This window comes from Lissotriton helveticus, chromosome 12, assembly GCF_964261635.1.
Source record: "Lissotriton helveticus chromosome 12, aLisHel1.1, whole genome shotgun sequence".
In the NCBI taxonomy this organism is placed as follows: Eukaryota; Metazoa; Chordata; class Amphibia; order Caudata; family Salamandridae; genus Lissotriton; species Lissotriton helveticus.
This window is the reverse complement of record NC_136073.1, coordinates 59,655,137-59,673,782: the sequence shown is the minus strand read 5'-3', so window position 1 is coordinate 59,673,782 and position 18,646 is coordinate 59,655,137.

The following is an 18,646-nucleotide window of genomic DNA, read 5'->3' as shown; positions in this document are numbered from 1 at the left end:
ATGTTCTAATAATACAAGGGAAGATGTTTTACACATATTGTTTTTTTGCCCTAGTTATAGCATACCTAGGAAAAAATGGATAAAGCCATTGTGTTATCTCATTGGCTCTAGATTCCATAAGGAAGCTGGCAGAATCTTAAAAACAGATACCAGCCAAGCAATTGTGTTTGGAATTACTAGATTTCTTCTGGCTGTAAATTTCATTAGATTAAAAATGTCTCTTCCATTTTAAACCGTATCCCTCTTGGACCTGTTCACACCACGGATTATGTTTTTAAGTTTTATAGGTTGTAATTTTCTAAAACTCTATGCCTTGGATGTTATAAATTTTGACTTGATTTAATGACATTTTAACATTGCATATTGTGTTTTAAACTATTTATTTAAATTTTGTGATAATCCTAAACAATGGCAGACTGTTCTAAAATGATGACGTGTAGTATTGATTACTGGTTTTTTGGTATGGTATAATGATTTTCTTTTATTATGTATTATTGTATATCTTTTATGTTGCAATGCAACAAAATAAAGATTATTGAATTGAATTGACAGAGAGAATATCTAGCTCATTTAGACCTAAATCCTCGTTCAACCCCATTGTGATCCGGGATGCTATTGGTATTTTCCATGAGGCTGTAACTGCACAAATAAAATTTGAACAAATGGAAAAGTGCGAGGCAAGATGGCGGCTGCGTAACGGCGGCTGTAACGAGGGGGCAGTGAGAGCTCGTAATACAAGGAGCCCATATGGAAATCTAGACACGGCCAGGCGCTGTAATTTGGCGTTGATGTAAAGGAGAAAATACCTGTCACCTTCAAACTTCTCGGAAATGCTGACAACTTTGTTGTGTCGAGGATCTGCGAGGCCATTGCTCTGGGAGCTGGCGTCCACGCTTGCCGCTCTCTCACCCGGTCAGAAATGCCGAGGCATTGCAGGAGGGAGGAGTTTGGTTCAAAGACCGCTGCAGTCAGTACAGCCTCTGCGGTCGGATCCCAGAACGGAGCGCTCGAGCGGGAATTCATCCGGAGAGGAGCTGAGCCGGTTTGATCTTCGGCGCGAGGCACCAAGGGAAGTGATGGCCCCTAAAAACTATCCAGATTTGAAATCTGCCGCGGGGAAAAAGAAAAACCATTGTGATGAGGGAACCACGGAGACACACGGTGCTCAAACGCCCCCAACTGAACATCCAAGGAAGAAGCAACAGACCGCTGCTAGAACCCGCTTGGCAACGGCCTCAATAACAGACTTGTTTGCTAAACCCGATGAGGAGAAAGAGGTTGAGGTGGACACTAAAGGGGTGGAGGGTACCACTACAGAGGCCCCCCTGGTCAGCAATGGTATTGATGCCGGTGTTGATACTGATGTACTGGGTGAATTGGAAATCCCACGGGGCGAGGAAACCCTCGTAAATCCCGCAGCAACACCGGGAAGTAAGGTCGAGCTTTTGGGGTCCTCTGATGCAGGTCGGCATACCAACAGCCCCCAATTGCCGGTAAAGGATGTAGCGGAGGGGCAATTAGAACTTTTGGATAATGGAGCTACCCCAGGGATAGATACCCATTCCTCTGCAGGCGGATCAACAGCTATAGGAGGCGCAGCAGGGGATGGGATGGAATCCGCCTCAAGTGAAGCTTTTTTTTCGGCCTCTGATGCAGCCGGATGGTCTGAGGAAGATGAGGAATGTAGCTTGTATGCGGACTCAGAGAGTGACTCTGAGATAGATCACCCTGCAACTGCATTAAAGGCCCCAGCTGTGATCAGCAAAGCATATACTAAAGGGGAAATGAGTGGGGATCACCTCACCTCTATACAGCTACAGGATAGCCCTAGTATGGAGTTCACCCAAATGTCATTGCTTGAGACAATTCACCAGGAAATCATAGCCCACAGAGAGGAAACCCGCTCAGACATTCTTAAATCGCAGGCGGCATTGAGGAAGATGAGAGGCGTAGTCAGGAAACTCTCAAAAGTCTGCATAAATACTGGGGATAGAGTCTCAAACTTAGAAGACAGAATAGTCTCAACCGAGACAGAAGTTGCAGAGGCGGTATCAAAGGTTAATGCGCAATCCTCCCAGGTAGTGGACATTCAATGGAAGATTGAAGAAATGGAGAAAAGGCTTCGCCGTAACAATCTGAGGGTACTGGGAATACCGGAGGGGGCCGATGGATCTGACATTAGGGCATTCATTATCAAGCTCTTTCAACAAGCATTCCCGGAATTATCTAGTTGGAATTGGTCCCTGGAGCTGCAGAGGGTACATCGCACTCCCTATTAAATAAAAAGGAATATGAAGGAGGGGGACAAACCCTGGGCTGTTTTGATATTCCTTGGTAACTTCATTCTCAGACAGGCAATATCAGATTTAGCCAGGCCAAACGCTAAGCGAAGCAATGACGGAATAACATTTTTTGTCCGACCGGGCTTCTGTCATGCGACAGTAGAGAGACGCTGGCGATTAAGAGGGATGATTAAACCATTCCAGGATAAGAAAGATGCAGGCATTTCTGATAAACCCAGCTCAACTGAAAGCCATCAATGAAGGGAGGACACTCTATTTCTCCTCAGAGATAAAAGCGAAGGAATAACTGGACTCTGTTGGTAAATAGACTGGAATTTTGTTACTCAAATTGATACTGCATTTAAAAAAAAAGATTTCTGGGTGTCATATAGCATTAGATTGAAGGACAGCGTGGTCTTGGCCGGTCTTTGGTTTAAGTATATTTTGTTTTTCACTTGGGTTATTTAGGGCTTTAAAATTGTTTTGTATTCTCTTATGAATATTGGCTCATTCTAAGATCTCACTGCTCTCTATGTGTTCCATCACATGCACAGACTAGGTCTGAGCGCCTCATCGAGGAGGGAGGGGGGAGAATGGGGTTCGTGGGGGTGAGGGGGTAAGGGTGTGGGGGGGGTTGGGTGGGGAAGGAGGGAGAATTGGGGTTCAGGGGGAAAAGTGGAAAAAGTGGGAGACGATACAGAATAGAACAAAGTAAAGGAACATTAAAGGAAATTACAATCAAGGATCAGTTTCTAGTAGAAGCACAGCAGGATGGCGAACATTAGAATTTGCAAAATTAATGGGGGGGGTATGAATGACTGGAAGAAAAGGGAGAGATTGGCGTATTTTGTCAAATATAATAAAATAGACGTCCTTTGTCTTCAAGAAACTCATCTCCCATGAGTCAAGAGGAAATTGATGTCTCTTAATGGTTTTGAGCTGGTGGCTTGTTCTACCCAATCGTCAACTATCAGGGGGGTTGCTATATTAGTAAGATCTACTTTGGGAAATGCTAGAAAAGGCAAAGCTGATAGTAATGGGAGATGTGTTGTTGCAGAATTTGAAATGGGTTTTACACTAAGCACCATATATGGCTCTAACAGCGACGACCCAGAGATCTTTGATTTTTTAGAAACGGAATTAGCCAGCTGGCCTTCCCCTCTAGTAGTAGCCGGAGACCTAAATATTTCAGCAAAATGGGGAACTGGAACAGCATATGCTGGGCGTAAACCTAGAGTTTTTAGGGCACTACAGGCTTTTATTAACTCACATGGACTTCAAGATGTTTGGGGCGTGCAAGAGCCCCAAGATCCTGGCTATACGTATATTCCAAACCCAGCCCAGAAGTACTCAAAGCTGGATTATTTTTTCATCTCGTCTTCTGAGATTAAAAAAGTAGCTATCACAAAACTCCCAAGATTAATCTCAGATAACAACCCCTTGGTATTGTCATACGAACTCGGTAGGGTAGAAAGGAAAAGGACAGGATGGACCTTCGAAAGGAGATTATTGGCCGACAGTAGGTTTTGAACATCTTACTAGTTGGGCGGGCACATTTTTTGCTGCAAATAGATATAGTACCTCTCGTAATGGGGTCTGGGAGGCTTTCAAGGCGGCTTTAAGAGGAGAAACGATAAGTTGTTCTGCAAGGCTGAGAAAAAATGATAGATGTAAGGTTGAGGTTTTGATGGCGAAACTAGCAAGGGCTGAAGAGCAACATGTAAAGGATATAGCCTCAGAAGGGGATAGCAGCGAAAATCAAAATTTGCTGTTAGCAGTTAAGGCAGAACTACAGAAGGAGGTAACTCAAAGGGCGATCTATGAGTTTCAATCCTCTAGGGCTAAAAGATACGGAACAGGGGAGCAAGCCGGTAGAGCCCTAGCCCTCCGGTTAAGGCAGGAAAAAACTAAAAACGCAATTTTGTGTATAGAAGAGGATGGGAATGACTATACCGAAATAAAGGATATAGTGAGGGTTTTTGAGAATTTCTATAAAAAGCTTTATGATGAGGAGAGCGGACTCAGAGGGGAGGGTATCCGGATAGTTGACCTCGTCTGGATGATGCAGCTAGGGAAGACCTTGATAAAGACATTACACAGAGTGAGGTCGTAGCTGCATTACGGGAATTAGCCCCGGGTTAAGAAAAATTTGAACAAATCTGTTCAACAAAAAACAAAGAATTGGAACAAAAATAATCAGCAATATAGAAACTTGGCCACCAAATTGCAAAAGAACAAGAACATTGTAATTCACAACAGTGATGAAGGCAGAAACATTGTGATTTGGCCCCTGACTGATTACAATAAAGAAGCATTTCACCAGTTAAATGATCGATCTGGTTATGTCCTCTCCAACATCAGCAATCTCAAAGCAACATATAAGGAATTATATACGAAACTGTCTGAATGGAAATGTGCAAATCCAATCAGCACAGATGCATATAAATACATGAAGAATGACATACCAACCACCCCTACTATGTATGTTATCCTTAAAGTCCATAAGAATCCCATAAATCCACCTGGAAGACCTATCATCAGTGCAAGGGATGGTGAAACACGCAATCAAATGCATTGATTTTTATTTGCAAGGCTTTGTACAAGATTTACCATTTTATGTCAAAGACACAAGTGCCTTTTTAAGTAAGATTTCCAGATGCAATTGGCAGGATGATTTTCTTTTAATTGCATTATACGTGACCGCACTATACACTTGCATTGAACATAAAGATGGCTTGGCAGCTGTTGAACATAACCTAATGAAAAGATAAAGGGAATTCAAAGAACATAATGTCATGCTAATTGAGATGATTAGATTTTGTTTATTTAACAATGTCTTTATGTTTAGCATTCAACTGTATCAACAAACCAGGGTTGTTGCAATGGGGCCAGTTTCTCACCGATTTATGCCTGCCTTCATATGGGCAGGTGGGAATTAACTGGTCCTCATGGAAGAACGCGGTCATTATATGCAAACGAATGTTAGGATGTGGTTACGTAATATCGATGACCTGTTTATGGCAAGGAATGGTCGATGAAGCTAACAGATTTGTTGATGAAATTAATGTGAATAATGCCAATCTACAATTCAATGCAACAATTAGCAAAACATGTATTGAATTTTTAGATACACAGATATACATCAACAACAATAAGCTCGAAACCCGTCTCTTTAGAAAGGAAACAGCTGGAAACTCCACATTGCACGCGAGTAGTTCGCACCCCAAACATTTAATAAACAGCACCCCCTATGGGGAAATGCTACGCTTGTGCCGCAATTGCGGCAAAAGTGAAGATTTGAGGGTGGCACAACTTGACAGCAAACAATGCTTTCTACTGAGTGGCTATTCAGCCAATGTAATAAAGAAAGCGATGAAAAAATGAATGCAAAGAAGTAGAGACGAGGCACTTCAGGAGAAAGAGATAAGAACAGAGACCAATCAGGCCAATCCAGGGAGGGAAGATTTCAGATTGATAATGAAATATAGCAAGTAACACAATTCACTTGGTAAGATCATCCAGCAAAACTGCCTGCTGGGACTTAGTGATTTGGTGATTGGACCCCTGCTACCGCAGAGGGTGTCCATCACCTACAGCAAGGCTCCCTCTATGAGGGATATCTTAGTGAAAACCAGTGCAGAGGTGGTAGACAACAACAGTTGGATCAAAGCCAGCAATTGTTTTTTTAGATGCAAACCTGTAAGGTGTGTTCACATGGAATAAACCAAAGCACATACATGTAAAATATCTAAACTATTAACATATAAAACGGAGTACGCTGTCTATGTCCTGCTGTGCCCATGTGGCCTTCAGTACATAGGCAGAACCAAATTACCAGTCTACAAACGGGTGTTGCAACACTTAGAAGCAATTGCAAATCAAGACAACACCTATATGGTGGCGCGCCACCATCAGGGAAGTTCATGAATCAAATAATTTGCACCTGAAGTATTTTGTGATAGACGCAATCCCCCCCAGTAAAAGAGGTGGCAATCGAGAGAGCAAACTTAGAAAACTATAAACACGCTACATCCTGCAGTTAGATTCAAAATATCCAGGGGGGCTTATTGCCACGGAGGACTTACATACATGTCTCACATAAAAACTAGAAATGATGTGGTAGATATAGAACGAAAGGACTTTTACGGAAATATCATTTTAGCCAAAACATTTTAATGATAATAACTTTTTTTACGTCTTATCGCCCCAGTTTTTGATAAATAACTTTTTTAGAACTTTTTAGCAATGGTAATGTGTCTCTTAGGGAAAACACAAATACAGGAGATTACAAATATGGCACAACTGCTTTATGTTTACTGTTATCTGATGTTAAAATGTTTTCAAGTATGAATCACATAGGCTGTGTATGTACTACCTTTTTGTTTCTTTTTTGCAAATGAATGGATTTAATATTACTTTGTACTGTGCTCCGTCAAATAATGTGCTGAGTTAAAAAAAACGAAAAAAAAAAAAACAAATATGGCACAATTGAAATATTGTTAGTTTTTTATATTTCCCACTAGAATTTTATCAGAGTAGGCTTTTGTATCAGGAAAGAGGGAAATATGTATTGAAGCTATTTATGTATGCACTTATTTATTTATTTATACTGTGAATGATGTATTTATAAAAAGTGTCATATTTATAGCCAATTTGCACATAATCTCCAGACATCGGACAGTCAACAATGTGTATATGCCAGAGACATACCATTGACTTTAGAAAGCCGGAGGGGTGGTCGTTATGTAAAGAGAACTTTATCAAAAGTAGACAGTCTATGGCAACACCGCAGAGGGTTACGCTGATATTAAGGTACAAATAGGTAGAAACAACCCACCATATTATGAGTTCAAGAAAAGGAGATGAACTAATCTTTGTACTGTATGCACAATTTTTTGCCAGTTTTGCACACACAAATAGCACTTTAATTCACTTAACTTCAACACTTAGGGTTTATATTGACATTGTTGCTAAATTGATTTTTGGAACCTAGGGAGACAGCAAAAAATAATAGGGATTCAACCCGGTATTCTATTGCCATGTGAATCATTTATGTATGGCAGAGTTAATCAATGCGAGTTAGTAACAGCACAGACATGAACTCGAATTCTATGAATATACAATTTCTCTGTCGAAATAATTGTAATCAACATGCATATTATTTTGGACATGTCTTTTGATGCTTGATATAATCCAGATTGATGTGGGGTTCAAAGCACAAAAGAAAACGCAAAGCAAAAACATTATTAGACTGTTTTCTAGGTTCATTGAGCTATGCAACATGTGACGAGGTTCAAAGGGGGCACTGTCACTTTAAATAATGCACAAATGCATTTTGCCATTGTCATGTGATCAAGGCTCAAGCGAGCAGCCGAAACGCATAATGGGGACAAGTGAAGAGCAATAAAACAACGTTTTTTGCACGAAAATTGGGTCCGTGTCCGTCTATGGGGCAAATCCTGAAACGCACGGAGGAGTGTGATTCATATGTATGTGTTTATATATTAGAAATCACACCGGAGAGTGAGGCTGAGGCGCGCACAGGTAACAGCCAGGCTGTGTTTTATTATGTAATACTAGTCTAGCAGCCTCCATCACAAGGGTTTAAGTTAGATGAAAAAACTGGGGAGGGCGGGTGTCTCTCCAAGGGTTGGGACCAGTGGGTGAGATCGGAGGGGTACGACGTGCCCTACTGTTATTAATAAGATTCTGTTACCCTACTTTTTCTTTTCCAAGCTCTGTCCCAGGACGGCAGAAATGGCAAAGGCCTTCAGATAAGGCTTGGCTTGCTTTCGTGGCCATTCGGGGTCGAGCAGTGAAGGAGAAGGACTCTGTCTCTCCCATCCTGCCCAGAGAAGAGACAGATAATGTCCTCTTCTTTTCTGTGCTGGCAGCAGCCCCCACCCCTCTTCCTATTATTCCCTCTCTTTCTGTCTTGCTCCTCACTTACTGAAAACCGTGACTTGAAGAAACGGTTCACAACCTCTTTCCTTCTTTCATTTAGTTGTTTCCCTGTGAAATGGATCCAAAAAAGAAAAACACTCTTACAGGAAATGCCCTTTTTCTGACATTTATCTCTTCCAAAGTGCACCCTTGGGATGGAGAGAAATAAAAGGTGTTAAATATGCAACCACTCTGTCTTGCTTTACTTAGTTATGCCTTTATTTTTCAAAGTGGCCAGATTGGTTATATTCACATTCAAACACATCAGCCTCACTTTACAGAATTTGCAGTGAGGCCTACTTTCGTTTTTTCGTCTTTCATTGAACAGCATTGTTGTCCACAGGTGGTGAAGTGCACCATTCCACGATGTGTTGCAGTACCTGGTTAATGGGTGGATTGCAATACAAAATGTGTACCATGGCTCTGTTTATGGATGTGGTCTTTTTAAACCATTCTGCTTACGTTTTGTAAGGATATAAGCAATGGACATTGAATCGGTTCCTTTCAGGGCCCTGTAGTCATGTCCTTAACTTTTCAGGTAAAACCACTCGCTGATTTCTGAATAGTGAGTGAGAGATTGTTAAGGTAAGCATGTTGTTTCTGCTTACATTTCACATGCTTTACTTAATCTTGCATTCCCTATGAGTGTTCGCTTTTACTTTTTTTTTTTTAGGCAGCATATTACTCTTATCAAGTGCATATTTGAATTGAGTCACATCCAAGTGCTTATAGTGGGCACAATTAGGTTGTAGCTGAAGGCAGTGCCCCATAGAGCAAGGGCTTTAGTTGTCCCTTTTTAATAAACATGGAGCGCAAGTTGGTAGATCCACCACCAATAGTTTGACCGCATCCAGCACCACATCCCATAGCACAGCAGGACTTAGTGAACCAGAAACGGAATTAACAGACAATTCAGGCACCACTAGTTCTGCTTTTTTAGTAGAAATGCAACGCATCAGGAAAGGCAACAGAATAAAACCACTAAGAAACGCACAAGACCCAAAATCCACAGGGGGAAGCGGAGGAGGCAACGAAGATTACCAGAAGAAATTGAGGTCAGGGTCAATGAGGAATTGAGCATAGCCAACCAAGAAGTACAAGTTATAAACCTTTCCTCTTTCCCATTAACCACAGACATGATCTCCATGCTTAGCAAAGGCCTGAGTTTCAATCCTTACTCTACCGGTGATGTGTGTCAAACTAAAGTAGATGTGTTCAAATTTGTGCGCAATCTGAAATTAAAAAAACATTTTGCGGGACAAAAAGATAGTAATAGACACTCTAAGAATATACCCACTATTTTTGATGATGATCATTTGACAATAAAAGATGTTCAATCAACACATTTGCTTCTTTCCTTGGCAGACCTGGAAGAGAGTCCTTATGACATGGAGAGGCTCCTTGAGGAGCTTGATGTTGAGACTGATTATGGGTTGGCCAGAGATCTGAAATCGAAATCCAAATGGACCCCCACGTTATCCGGGGGTAATGCTATTGACAACTTTCATAGACACATCCTTGAGGATCTCAACAAAATCAATAGGAAAAATCTAGATGCAACTTTCAAACATAAAGACAACCTCACCAAGGGTGTGCGCGTAGCACTTTCAGTTTTGAGTAATAACCCCAATATTATTATTAGAGAAGCAGATAAGGGGGGCAACATCGTGGTAATGAATCTCAGACTACAATAATGAAATTCTGAATCAGTTGAGCGATGACTCGTGTTACAGACAACTATCTAAGAACCCCATGGGTCCTTTGACTTTTTTAATCAATGAGAAATTATTGAATTGGAAACAATCCGGCCTTTTGAATAATGAAGAATACCTTTACCTTAAAGTATCCAGACCAACTTTTCCCTGGTTATACACACTACCTAAGATACATAAAGATCTCCCCTTCCCTCCTGGTAGACCCATAGTCTCAGGAACATGGGGACCCACTGAAAGGATAGCAGAATATGTGGACCTTTTCCTGGGTCCACTTGTAAAGAATTTGCCCTCTTACATACAAGACTCCAAACATATACTAAACATAATGACAGACCGAGTGGCAACAGGGCACTACATTAGTAACAATGGATGTGGTGTCCTTAGACACTAGTATCAACCCTAAGTTGGGTATGGAGGCTATGAACAAAATACTATCTAACAGACCAGCTTCTCTGTGGGCGCCTACGACTATGCTGCTATCCATGATGGACCTCATCCTCACCAACAACTTTTTCCTATTTGACCGCAAATGGTACCAGCAGAAAAGAGGGGTGGCCACGGGTTCTAAATTCTCCCCCTCTTTTGCTAATATTTTTATGGGAGCACTGGAGGTGGGCCTTGATCTGGGGTACTAAGGGATCACCATTTATCGACTCCATCATCTTTTGGGGATGATACATTGACGATTGTATACTACTGTGGTCTGGTTCGGAAGAATTATTACAACAATTTTTCAACTACCTCAATAGCAATACTTGAGAGATTAGATTCACGATGCAACACAGTAAGAGCAACATAGAATTTCTGGACTTAGAATTGTATGTGAAAGATGACACACTGCACAGCAAACTCTACAGAAAACCGACTGCTTGCAATGCCACTCTACATGCAACTAGCTCGCATCCACTACACCAAATACAATCTATACCTTATGGTGAATTTCTTAGAGCTAGACGCAATTGTAGCGAACAAACTGAGTTTGAGGATTGCATCGTGAACATGAACGATAGGTTCTCTAAAAGAGGATATTCTGATGTTACCATAAAAAGAGCTGAAAAGAGAATAAGAAAAATCAAAAGACCGGATAGTCTGAAGACACGTACAGAACCTAAGTCCTCCAACAATTCAGTGAGATTCATCACTGAATACAACGCATTACATCACACTGCGAGTGAGTTTTAACAAACACTGAAACCTTTTGAAAAAAGATTCCACAATAAAAGAATTGATTCCAGACTTACCAGCAATAACATACAAAAAAGGACAAACTCTAAGGGGTAGACTTAGTCCTACTGTTCCCCGCAACACCACTGTCCAGAATTGGATGACGAAACATAGTACAGGTTTTTTTAAATGTGGTTTCTGCTCAATGTGCAGATGGGGTAAACATGGGACTAAAACTTTCACAGGTTTTGACAAAGTGCCATACAACATAAAACATAACATCACATGTACGACTAAATTTGTTGTCTACCTCATAGAATGCCATTGTAGCAAATATTATGTGGGCAGTACTATTAGGGCGCTCAAGGATAGAATAGCAGAACACGAGAGCCATACAAAAAAGAGACTCGAAATATCCAGTGGCACTACACATGGCAGAATGCCACCCTATGGAAGATGACATCAAAGTGCGCTTCTATGGCATAGATGTGATTCCACTGAATATCAGAGGTGGTAATCGTGAACTCACATTAAGGCGGAAGGAAGCAATGTGGATTATGCGTCTTTTCACATGGGTTTTGCATGTATACACTCCGCGATATATGTATTAGATGAGGTGCATGTCACACCATCTGACGAGGCCTTTTTATGTGGTGTTTCTTTCTCGTTGTTGTATTGGATGATTTTATCGACTACAATAGATATATTTTCCAGCATCCCACATTATCAATGATAATCACGTTGTCTCTATTGGAGAAAAGAATGTCCCGACATAAGCCTCTCCTTTTTCCACCTATATCTTTTCTCCACAGTGCCTACGTGATCACTTGTAGTGTAGATATTTTCAATCATGGCTTTTGGGATTCTGGTTTCTCTGCTATCTAGCATAACACCTGTATCACTAGATTTATTCTTTGTAGTCTTTCAGTGCATGCAAGTGTCGTTTATGTATTTATATGCACTGAATATAACCAAATGTACTATACCTATCCTTTTATGTCTTCTTTCCCAGCCCTGAGGAGTCGTAGTGAGTTGTTCTCACACGACGAAACACGTGTCGGCTGGTTGTGGAACTAATAAACCTATATCCATCTTCGAAGATGAAACTGCAACTGTCTTAACGATTATCTTTATACATTGATTTTTGTTTATGTTATAACTACCATTGATATACCTTGTTTGTTGTGTGCAAGGGCATTGCTGCATTAATGGAGCCTTCTTTTCATCCCACCATCCTCGCTTTTATACGCAGATTTCTTTGTGTTCTTTAATGGTTTCTTTGTTTGTATTTTGGTACTTTCTATGTTTCACATTAATATGTTATTATCTGGTGAATTCGTATATGCTGTACCATCTGAAACGTGCTCGGCATTGCTGACTACTCTGATTCAGGCATGTGAATCTATGAAAGATACCCTAATACTGGATAAGAAATGCGTTACTTACCTGTAACTGCAGTTATCCAGTATTGGTATTTTTCATAGATTCACATGCAACCCACCCGCCTCCCCTGGAAGGGTTCACTAGTTCTTTCAGTGTTACATGTACTTAGCACTGTGCTTACGAAAATCTGAGGGACTAGAGCTCCTTCCAGGAAGGTTCCAGAGAGTGGTGATAGCGGATTGGTTCTTCTCTAGAGTTTTTTTTTTTTTTACAAAAGGACTTGGATATGTTACTAATGTAAGGCCCTGGGCCTATTACTCTATATGTCTAATGAGACATTACTTTATTTATGTACCGGGGACTCCCATTCCGATGAAGGGGAATGATTCAGGCATGTCAATATATGAAAGATACCCTAATACTGGAAAATTGCATCATACAACGTGGTACATGCATGACACAAAGCTCCAAGTCATGTTTATGAAGCTAAGCAAAGCCGCATTGAATGGTTTCATAAATATTGAGTCATGCAACACGCACACATTGCTGTGAAACCTTACTCTGCATTACCAAGTCATTGTGGTGGGTGTTCCCGTGCAACTCCTATAATTTTTTATGCATTCCCAGATTTACATGGACTTTTAAACCCTTGGAATGCAGCACAATCTTATACCTCTCCAAGGGTGGCATAACAAGGAGAAATATATTTAGTTCTCCTTTTTTTCCTTTCTATCCCTGGGTCCTGCCCAGCCCCTGGATGCCTGGAGGATTTTCCTTGTGGGGAGCTGTTTTGCCCCACCCTTGTTGGAGGACTTCTTCTTGTGACCCTTCTGCTTTGCTTATCATGTCCAGCCCTTGAAAAGACTTTTGATTCAGTTTTATATTTTAGGGACTCTAGGTTACTTTAGGCACCCTGAGAGTGCTTTGCTGAGCTTTCCCTGCAGAGGGCTGCACTTATTTTGCCAAGAGCCTGTCTTGTCAGAGCGGAGCTGCACTCATCTACGAGGGGGATCCCGACGTAGGGATTTCCCCGCTGTTGCGGATTACTTGCAGGTGTCCACCCTGCATTGTGCCCGCTTATTTCCGTGCTAAATTATGGGTGCCACCCCACTCATTTAATGGATTAGGTGCGCGGGTGCCACCCCGCGACTTTGCCCGGATTAGTGATTTAAATCGTAGCGTCTCACTGTCGCAGCGGAGCCTCTTTTTAAACATTGCCGGGTCGCTACATACGCGACCCGGAAGTCTGGCAGCGTGTGCCTGATGACGGGCGGGGCTTCCGGGTTACTGGAGGAAGCCCCTCGCCCGCCCACGCTGCTGAAGAGAAGCGGCCGAGAGGGCCTCCCACGGCCCTGGGCTCCCGTGAGCTGAGGAGAGCCCCGGGGCCGCCAGCAGAAAGCTGTTCGAAAGGTTGCGGGGCTTCCATGACCAGGAGGGAGCCCCGGAAGAAGATTGCTGCCCGGAGCAGTGAGGGCTCCACAATCTGAGCCCCGGTCCCAAAAGAGGGACCTGGGTGAAGCGGAGACTGGCAGCGTCGAGAGCCCCGGTGAGTAAAGGGGGGGGGGGCTGCCATCCTGAGTCAGCCATAGGGCCCGTGTGCAGAGGGGCCCTGGTCAGAGCGGCCAGTGGGTTGCTCAAATGTTGAATTAATTGTTTAGAGGGCCTGTGGGGGTCCCTAGGTCCCCGTGTCTGGGGGCCCCATTGAGGAGCATTGCCGGCACCTGGGCGGTCCCGCTGGCGAGAGGGCCGCCCCAACTACAGGGGGCATGGTTGGTTAAAAGGGCCCAGTGAGGTCCTCCGGGGTCAGTGAAACCCCCGCTTGGGCACATCTGACTTTGATCAGAGCCTGCGTGGCTCCAACGTTTGGGGGCATCATGGATTGTTTAAGGAGCCAGTGGGCTCCTGGGGGCACAGTTGATTTTAGAGCCAGATGGCTCCTACGCCCCTAAGCTGTTTTTAGAGCCTAGGTGACTCCAACATTTGGCGCGGTTTGTCCCGAGGGTTAGTGAGAGCCCATGTCACAGTTTAGATCCACAGCTGCCCAGCAAGTAGCTGCACCGTTTATTTTCTTTTTTTAGGGGACTGGTGCTTTGTGAATCCAGGAGTGAGATGCACTCCTTCGCCCCTACCTTGGCCTTCCCCAGCTATGCAGCACTTAGTGCCAGCTGCAGCGTTTAGGCCCTGTTCTTGTCCTCAGCTGTGGCGCACCCCTGACTGGCGCTGCGTTGGCAGCACGCCCTGACATTCTGGACACAGGGCATTTGAACCCCTTCTTGATGGCCAGTTGGCCAGGGGGACTGGTAGAGGTATAGGACACAAGGCCCTAATGTGATTGATATGTGCATCAACAACTTGGCAACTCCCCCACCACAAAATACTACAACTTCCCCCGGAGCTGTTTCCGCCAATCTCGATCCTCCAAGTCTAGTATGTCCTCTGAGGGAAAGTCTCCTGACCTTTCCCCAGATCCCCGAAGCAGAATTTGAGAGATTGGCACTGGGCATTACCTCGGGTTCCCCCCTTGATCCATTGCCCCCCAAAACCTGGAAAGCATGCGGGAACGAGCTATTTCACACTCTTCGGAGGATCTGTAATCAATCTCTCCGCTGCGGACTCGTTCCCAACCCCTGGAAACAAGCTCTCATCACCCCGCTACTGAAAAAACCATCTCTGAATCCAGAATGCCTCTCTAATTTTCGACCCATATCACTTCTGCCCTTTCCGGCGAAAGTGGTGGAACGATGGGTCAGCACCTGCTTGTCAATACACCTTGAGCAGAATTACGCTCTGGACGACTTCCAATTCGGATTTCGTCCAGCCCATGGCACCGAAACTGCTGTACTTACTGCCATGGAAGAACTTCGAGTGCGGGCAGACAGGGGCCAAGCCGTGGCCCTGATCCTATTGGACCTGTCTGCCGCATTCAATACGGTCAACCATGTAATCCTGCTAAAGAGGTTGAGAGAGGCGGGGGTTGACGGCACTGCCCTGCTTTGGTTTCACTCTTTTCTCAAAGATAGGAAACAGGCTGTATACCTCCCCCCTTTCCAATCGGCCTTCTCCCCAGTCCCCCATGGTGTACCCCAGGGCTCTTCTATCAGTCCGATCCTTTTCAATGTTTACCTCAAGCCTCTGGTCACATTAATCAAAAGCCACAATTTGACTACAGTAAACTATGCGGATGACACCCAGCTCATTTTCTCTTGGGAGGGGGAAGACTCCATCCCCATGGATGCCTTCCACGACTGCCTAAGGGACACTGCTGGCTGGTTACACCGTAACTCCCTCCAATTCAACTCCTCGAAAACCGAGGTCTTGTTCTGTCCTGCGAGCCGAATCCCTCGCCTTCTGCCTGTGGAGTTCTGGCCCCCGGAAAACTCAAACAATCTGCCACCCGTCACCAGTGTTCGCAATCTCTGCGTCATGCTAAACAACAAACTTAGCATGGAAACGCAGGTAACGAGAACAGTCGCCACCTGCTCGGCCCTTATGCGTTCACTTCGTAAAATCCTGCCTTTACTACCACCTCAGGCCCGAGCATTGATAGTCAGGTGCACTATTCTCAGTCGCCTTGACTATTGCAACGCCCTCCTGCTCGAATCTCCCATGGTACTGTTGGACAGACTCCGAGTCCAATCGGCAGCAGCTAAACTGGCCCTTGGATGGACCAGGAGATCCTCGGCCACTGCTGCCTTAGCCGAGTTACACTGGCTCCCCTTGAAGCAACGAATAGCCTTCAAGGCTCTCTGCTTGGTCTTCAAGGCACTACACGGATTAGGACCAAGATCCCTACAACAAATGTTTTCTTGGTATATCCCAACCAGAACTCTACGATCCGCAACCGCCTGCCTTGTGATAGTGCCCAGGTTTAAGAAGGCCAGGATCGGGGGAAGATCTTTTAGAGTAGCTGCAGCTAAGCTATGGAATAGCCTGCCTGCCGACATTCGCCAAATTCCACAGCTCCTACCTTTTAGGAAACTAATAAAAACATGGCTCTTCCCCTAGCTTTTCCCCTACCACTTCCATCCCCCACAATCACTCCCTTCGCCTGTAAATTAGGAGTAAGCTTCTTAGCGCCAGGATACCTGCCAGGTGACAGCCGCGCTCTACAAATGTTTTAAATAAATTAAATAAATAAACTTTAAATGTGGTGCTAGGAAATGTAATTCATCTAGTATGTTTTACGCAGCCTGTGTTGATACCTCTAGAGATGGTTTTATGTATAGAGGTTTGTGTTAGTGAGATTGTACCTCACTGTGATTTACGCCCCTAAATGTGTGTTATACATAGGAGGTAGGGTCTAATGTGTTTAGACTAGTGAGTAGATTGCCTACTGTATTTATACTAGTTAGGCCTAATGTGATATGCCTTTATGCCTGTGATACCTCTAAATGTGTTTTCATGCTTAGGAGGTTGTTTTGCCTGGTATAGTTTATACTAGTGAGTTCATGTGTCACTGCGTGATCTATGCCTCTGGTGGTTAGTATTGCGTAGTGTGTACCTACCTTTTACCAGTGGTCCCTGGTTGTGTTCTACCATTGTTATTTTGTTCTACAATTATTCTATGTTCTAAGTGCTATTTCTACTAAGTGCTGATCCTGACAGTGGCCCACATGGCCCTGTCCTGTGTAAATAATCCCTTGTGAATATTACCCGTGCCAGTTGGCACAATGTATATTGTGTGATTACTATCTGATGTGTTTTGAGACTACAAAAGTTATTTTTATATAACCTTGTGTGGAGTTCCTCTTGTGGTGTGTCTGGGATGTTGTTGCTGTGTGCGTGCGCAAATGCTTTACACGTTGCCTCCGGGATAAGTCTGTCTGGTGGTGCCAAGCTACCAAGGGGGTGAGCAGGGTTTATCTTTGGCGTGTAACTCCCTTGAACAACAATAACAAACAGGTAGGTGGAGGGTCCTAGGGAATATTTAACGACCACACAGTTACTACCTCCTACACATAATACGTAATACAAAACAAATAACTGTGGGTCTACAAAAAATCTGTGTGTCAAAGATGACTTAGTGTCTACTCTAAGTGTGTTAGAAGAGCACACAACAGGATATCGCACTATATGGGAAGATATCCATTGGTTACTCTTCCTTTGCCGCCCTATTCATCATTTGAACCACTTCCCAAAGTGGAGATTCTTTGTTATTGCCGCCTCACTTGGTGTAAATGGGAGTGGCTAGTACTATAAGATAAGGGGCACAAAGGACTGATGTTAGTAACTGAAAGTAGTGCATGAAAAAGATGTGAAAAAGGAAAAGTGCTCTATTAAAATTGGAGAGTGAGCGCAAAAAAACGTTATTCTGGTGCCGTCCACTTCCAATATATAAAACGATTCAGTGCAAATAGGCCAGTAGGTTCAGCAAATAGCTACTGACCCAATGAATTGGTCGACATGTTTCTGCAGTTATTTATAGATCCACAAGGTATCTACCGCTTCATCAGGACCTATCTATTTTGCTACTGCTTAGAAAGGAAATACAACAAAGTTGATACAGATATCACCTGTTTACTCCTGGTAGTCCTCCTATATGTGCAGGGGATGTCACAGTACACGAGTCTTCAAGACAGACAACATAGATAAAAAGACACATACAAAAATAGAATAACAGTACTACAATTAGTATAAGTCATCTATTACCATGAGCTTCATGCAAGTTAATGGCTCATAATGTGGGTTCGCTTCACCCTTTTTCCACCATATCCTCTAGCTCACCTTACGTTCAGGAGGAACGTGCTTCTCCTCACCTGGCAACAGCTCAGGAAGATAGTGCACCGCTCTATAATGCAGGAAAGATGAGCATATAGAGTCAGAATTAAAAACCTTCGCAAGGGCTAGACAGGAAAAGCACTCCAAATCATACACATGTCTGTAAATCTGTGGGTCTTCCATTAATGGTTCTTACAGGCTAGCCCTCTTCTACTCTGTCATCATATCGTGTCAGTATATTCTGTAAGAAGCTTCATCACTTTCGCGATCTCATAATGTATCATGAGATGCTCTTTTATGCCCTGTTTGATTTATATGAAGAAGCCCACAGCTGTACATATGTTTCACTTACTTCTATTTTTTTGTTCAAAAGAAAGTAAGTTTGATTGTTATTATGTTAATGCTTTGGCGGTAGTTATGCTATAAAGCGTGGGCAGTACC